This window comes from Orycteropus afer, unplaced genomic scaffold (assembly GCF_000298275.1).
Source record: "Orycteropus afer afer isolate SDZICR_OR568_19922 unplaced genomic scaffold, OryAfe1.0 scaffold00799, whole genome shotgun sequence".
NCBI lineage: Eukaryota > Metazoa > Chordata > Mammalia > Tubulidentata > Orycteropodidae > Orycteropus > Orycteropus afer.
The window spans coordinates 822,042-828,469 of record NW_006922386.1 but is presented as its reverse complement, the minus strand read 5'-3'; positions in this window follow the sequence as shown (position 1 = coordinate 828,469).

Genomic DNA, 6,428 nt, shown 5'->3' with positions numbered 1-6,428 from the left:
CCACTACTGTCTATGGGTTTTGTTACATTAATGACATAGTGTTAACTACTGAAGATGTTTCTCTGTTATAGGAGTGTCTAGATATTCTAGTCACCTATCTACAGGTAAGACGATTGACCATGAATCCTCAAAAGCTCAAAGGGCCAGGAATATTGGTAAAATTTCTTGAGGTTGTCCAGTCAGGTAAGACCTTTGCCACCTGAAGCCATGTTTGATAAGAATCAAGCTTACCCCTCCTCTAGGATGAGGAAAGAGCATCATTTAGAGGGCATATCATTTGGGGATCATTGAAGAGTGTTTATATCCCACTTGACCCAGTGGGAGCTCTGGTGGCTTAGTCCTTAAGGCATTTGACTGTTAACCAGAAGGCTGGCCGTTCAAACCCATCAGTCACTTCTTGGAAAGAAGACTGGGCAATCTACCTCTGTAAAGATTTAACTCCTCAGAAACCCAAAAAGGGTCTCTATGAATTGGAATTGACTTTATGGCAGTGAGTTTGGTTTGGTTTTGGCCCAATGCTTGAGACTTATCTATTGCCTGGTAATAAAGAGTGCCTTTTGGGACAGGGACAAAGAACAGCAGCAAATTTTCAGGAACGTGAAAATGTTATTTATGCAACTGAAAATGCTGAGAATGTTATGCGAAGAGCTCCACATAAAGACCATTCTCAATCTAAGCAAACACTAATAAGCCGCAGAACCATCTACCTCACTCTCTGCTAAGAGATGGGAAACTCCTTTGGTAGCAAACTCCTGGTACATATAGGTGTGTAGTTAAGGTATGTGAAACTGGCTCAGAGTAAAGCAATCAACAGGCTGAATTAAGGCCTCCAGTCATGTCCTGTCCATTAACTCTGTGTACTGACAGCTGGATGGTAGCCTATGCATTGACTGTGTGAATCGTCCAGTGTCATAAGGAACAGTGGAAGACAATAGGATTGTTTCCGTTGGGGAGAGCTCTGTAACAGGATAACTGAGATTGCTTCTAAAACAAGGACCCAGTCATAATCATTTTTTATATCAGTTTATTCACCTCTTTCCCTACCAGGGAACCAAGAAGCAGGTGCTATAGCACAAGTTAGAAAAGTGCCTCTAGAAGGGAATCCCACTGGATTCACAAGAAAAGTGGACACTGTGGTGTCTGTGTTGGTTGTATAATAATCAAATAGACACACATAGCAGTGAACTATAGTAATTTAGGAATGATGTACAAAGTACCATATGTACTCATACCAATGCCAAAGTCATCTGCCCTTCTATCCTGACACACGAGTAAGAGAACACAGTCAGTGACAGACTGGCAGTCTGGTAGATTATCAAGCCAAGCTTTCCTGATGAGGTGGGGCCAGAATGCCGCCTGAGGCTTTGAGGTTGATAAATTTGGCCCCTACTTGGCCTTTAGCCCCTTGCGCAGACTTGGAGCCCTGAGTGACCTTCCATCCATGATGAGGGTGATACAGCAGGCTCAGGAAATGTGTCTGCTCAGGTTTTTTTTCAAAGAAAAATAGCATGGTCCTCTGAGCAATTCAGGACCTGGTACTGGGAAGCACAACTAACTAATGACACTTGGCATGGGTTACCCCATAGGTGTGCACTGATACTTTGTGCTTTTGGAGGTGAAGGAAATGACTGATCTGATGTGGGAACCCACCACCCTACTAAAGGGAGGGCCCCATCATTCTTGCTTCTCTTGAACTGGGATAATGACTATAGCAAGAGGGATGGAAGTGGGTCTCCATTTATGGCATAAAAGAACACGAGTTACATAACTCACAACCCTGCAGATGACTGTTGCCACACACCCCCTCCCGGCAACATGCCTAAGGCAGCCATTGTTCTCATCATCCAAAGAGAAGACAGCAAGATGATCCTAATAAAAGTGAAAGATTGACCGTTCTTGGTACCTGTCCTTCTGACATTAGTATGTCCTACTCTGCATTCTTCCTAGAATGGGCTCAAAAATTCACCAATGTCCACCACAAAAGCAGCTGCTGGGCTTATTGACCACTACCTTTCTCAAGCCCTGAAGGCACGTCTTGGAATATGGTGACTCTGGCCAGAAAAGACTGGGGAGCCTTGTGAGATGCACTGGGCGTATTGTAGACTCTGTGACTAAGTGGGGATAACAGCACTGGTAATATGTGTTTGGAAGAGGGGAAAGATCAGAGTGTTGTTTTAAGTAGACTGGTTGGTTGTGCCAGAATGTGAAAGACAGTAAAAGTTAAACTTGAAGGTTTATAGTAAGTTGTAGAAGGCTTGAAGGAAAGTGAACTTTATTAGCTTTGGTTTGTGCCTGAAAATAGTAAGTTTGAAAAGAAACCATGAAATGTTTGTGAGATTTTGCAATATGAGATGAATTTTGTTGGATTTAGTCATGTAATATAAAAGCTACTGGTGAATATTTGATTGCAAAATGTTTCATGGGTAATATACTTTCCATTAAAGTAACAGTGATGTAATCTTTGAAAAGTATAAAGTGAAGGGAACCACAAATAGTCTTTTTCGCTGGTATCATTACCTTTTGTCTGTTTTTGTTCCTTCCCTTGGCTCTATATAATGGATGGGACAAATTGAAGCTTTGATCAGTTTTACTAAGCAGGCCCTTAATGTCAGCAAGGAAAGCTTGGGAATTTAATTTCCAAAACTACCCAGATGATTAATGTAGTCCTCAGGAGCCAGATGGCTCTGCACAGTCTGACAGCCTCTAAAAGTGGGACATGTCCTGTAGTGAACATTGAATGTTGTACCTATATACCAGGTAACCACCAATGCATTACAGATTTATTTGGCCATTTGAAGAAACAGATAGTGGTTCTGGACACATCTAATGGCTGGTCTGCTGTGGCCACCTGGTTTTCCTCTTTCCCCTCCAGCTGGGTTTTCTGCTGGGTATTGGCAATTTCCTGGGTATAGGTTTTTGTTGTTGTTGTTTTTCTGTATTGCTACTATAATCTGTGCCTCCAACCGCAACAATACTGCCTGTCCTGACCAACAGAATTATAATGCTACCCCCTGGAGCCCAAAGGGACATAACTGAAGAGGGGGAAATGCCAGATTTTAAGAGTCAGCCTTGACAATTAGATTGTAGAATAGATTTTTTGCAAAACTGAGTATGTCTGCACCTTGCTTTTTCCTAGCTCACTTATGCTTGTTAAGTCACTCTTATATAACACCTACTGGAGTGGGCTTGTAGGTCCAGAGATCTGGCACCAAGCCACCTTTACTCTCCAGAGCTCTAAAAGCCCCTGCCTATTTCTAGACTCTACTGCACTCTGCTTCCACCCAGGTATCAGAATAGGTCAGTAAACTGTTAATAAACTTCATGGAGCTTCTGGCCTCTCTTTTGTTGGCCTCATGGTACCGCCTTTTGGAACTTCTCTCCCATGTCTTGCCCATGACTGACTCCTCCAACCCTCAGGCCCCTTTCTATTGCACTAACTCATCAGGTATGCTCTTGCCATAGGACACGTGCATACATAGTCTATTCCCTGTTTGGAATGTTTTTCTTCCTTCATTCTCTCTAAATGACTTACACTCTCACTTAATGTCCATAGATTTGGAAAACGAATATTTTAGACAGCACTACATATAGACTTGGGTGAGTAGAACCATGTCTTTGCTTCCACATTTTGAGCTGCCTTCTTCAAAACTTCCTAAGTTCCCCAGTGCTTGACATTGGCAAGGCTGTAGTGCTTTCTGGGTGGCAATCCAACTTGGAGCTGAGTAGACAGAACTCTCCCCATTTCTCTTTTTCAGGTTGCTCTTCCATACTCTGTGCCAAAGATGGGACCAATCAGAATCTTCTGGAGATCCAAGTCAGCTTCAATGAAGTTATCCTTGGTCCTATGACCAGGACTCTAGTTCTTGTTGGCTGATGTATCAAGCAAATGGCTTCTGCAGCCTGAGTCTTTACTTTCTTTTGTCACAGGATTGCACTACATTGCATTACTAGAGTAGTGCTAACATTTTGAGTTGGGTGACACAGTTCAAGTCCCAGATTCTGGTATAAAAAAGGTCCTCTGATGACCCTTAGCTTTGGGTTATGTGTGTGTAACCTTACTAGCCCTTATGTGTCCTTGCTCTGACAGGGGTGCTACCCATCACTGTCTACAGAGCAGAGGATAATGAGAATGAGGGCAGACATTTTTTACCCTGAGTGTCCCTCTTGCAGGTATACACAAAGATTATTCAGGCCTTGCACAGACTGCATGCTTTGTGTCAGGTAGTTCTCCTAGAATTTTTGTCCATGGATCACAAGGTGTGTGCCCATGTTGGCCAGATCTCCTGATCATGGCAAACATGTAAAATTTTAACAAAAAGACTATAACACTTGTTCATTAATGATGTGAATGACTGATGTTAAACTGCTTTTGAGCTTTGACTAATGTGATAAATCATTTCAATGTGGCATCTTTTGTCTGCTAAGAATAGCCACATGAATAAGTAGAGTAAAAATGACAAAGAGTGTATGGAGCAATGAGCTATTTGCTATGGATCCTTTCAGAAACAGCCTGATGGGCTGACTCCCAGTTTTTCCTCTGATGTCAGTCACAATGCTATATTCCATCAGAGTAAACAGATAGGTCTCTCATTCTTATCACACAAAATGATCAGAGAAAAATTTGTAAAAACCAAAACCAAAAGCAGTTGCTATTGAGTTGATTCTGACAGGGACCCTATATAGGTCAGAAAATAACTGTGTTTCACAAGATTTGGAAGGACTGATTTCATTTGGAAATTGATGGCCAGACCTTTTTCTGAAGTTTTTCAGGGTAGACTTGAACTTCTAAAATTTTGGTCATCTTCTGATGATGGTAGCCTTTAGTAAAGCCTAGGGACAGAAATTAGGTGTTTAGTTTCAAAATCATGGAATATCAAGATCGGATATTGAGAGAAAAAAATTGAGTTAATCTATACATTTTTACATATTTGTAATGAAGTATGTTATTCTTTGATAAACACTTATTGGCACACCAGCCCAAGAAAAGCTCAGCTATCCTCTTGAATCAATTGTGTACCCTATCCCAAAATTCAATTCTTGCATTTAGTGATAACAGTCATTTCCATCCCAGGGGACACAGAGTTATATTCCTATATTTAATGGAAATGAGAATATCTTCAAAGAGAAACTCAGGAGCAGTTAAAAAAAAAAAAAAAAAAGAGAGAGAGAGAGAGAAATATCTAATTGATCAGAGACAGAGAGGTTGTGAAAACATTAAACAAGTCAAAACACATAAACCTGCGTCTCCGAGAATCATAAGGATGCACAACTTTCAAACCCTGGGGGCAGCTGAGAGGCAGTTCTACAGGCTCATGCCCTCTCAGGGAAATCTGAGAAATTCCTGATGGAGCTAAAAGAGGAAACTTCTACTTCTTTATTTTTGTGTTTAATGAGACCATGTTGAAAACGGCACTTGGGAAGCGGTGGGGAACATTCTCTACCTTGTGAGCTGTGAGGCTCTTTCCCTCTGCTTGAGTTGTAGAAGTTAGACTTGGAAATAACCTTTCATTCTTCTTCAGCCACTGAAAGGACTTTTCTCCATCAAGAATAGGAGATGGTCATCACCAGAATTCCAAAGGAACTGATGCATGGTGAGATTTATAATTCACATTTTTCCATTTTCTGACAAAGCTTCAATGTGTGATGCAGTAGTTACTAGTGTGTGTGTTGAGGTCAAATTACAAATTTAATGCATAAGACTATCAATACTGTTTACACTTGAGCTAGTTACATCAGTTTTCTGGTTCTCAGGTGCCTCATCTTTAAAGAGGATGTTGATATTAGCAAGGTTTGTGGAAATATATGAAAGTATACATCATAAATTTTCCATAAATTGCAGCTACTATAATATAAACCTTTATCTGGGTTGATATATCTGTTTATTGAATTCTAATAAAATTACAAGTATTGTAAGTTGTCATCTTTAAGTTAAATCCAAGTAACTTAAAAGTACAACAAGAACATGTCCTAGTTTTCTATATAACATCTTACTCCTTCTTTCTGAATATTTTAATTTCTCATTTATCCTCTAACACTCTCCCCGTTGTGGTGTAGTGGATTACAAATTGGATCTTCTGAGACTATGAAGAATATTGATGTAAGAACATGGGACCTTAGTTCTGCTTTATCATTTACCAAATTGCTATATATAATATATCCTTTAATTTCCCCACAAATATCACAAGGTAGGACATTAAAAGTCACTTACTTATTCAAATCACAGAGCAGACTCTTCAGACTGGTAACTTTTACTAAGTGCATTTGATGCCATAGGTAGCATGAGGTTTCTGTTTCTAAATTGTTCAAGAATGTATAAATGACTGAATCCATAAACTGCTGTAGTACTAGTTGTGATTCCTGATGTCTCTCTCCTCAAATGAGCTAAACCCCTAACATACAGCAAAGAAGTCTCTGGCATCCATCAGGAA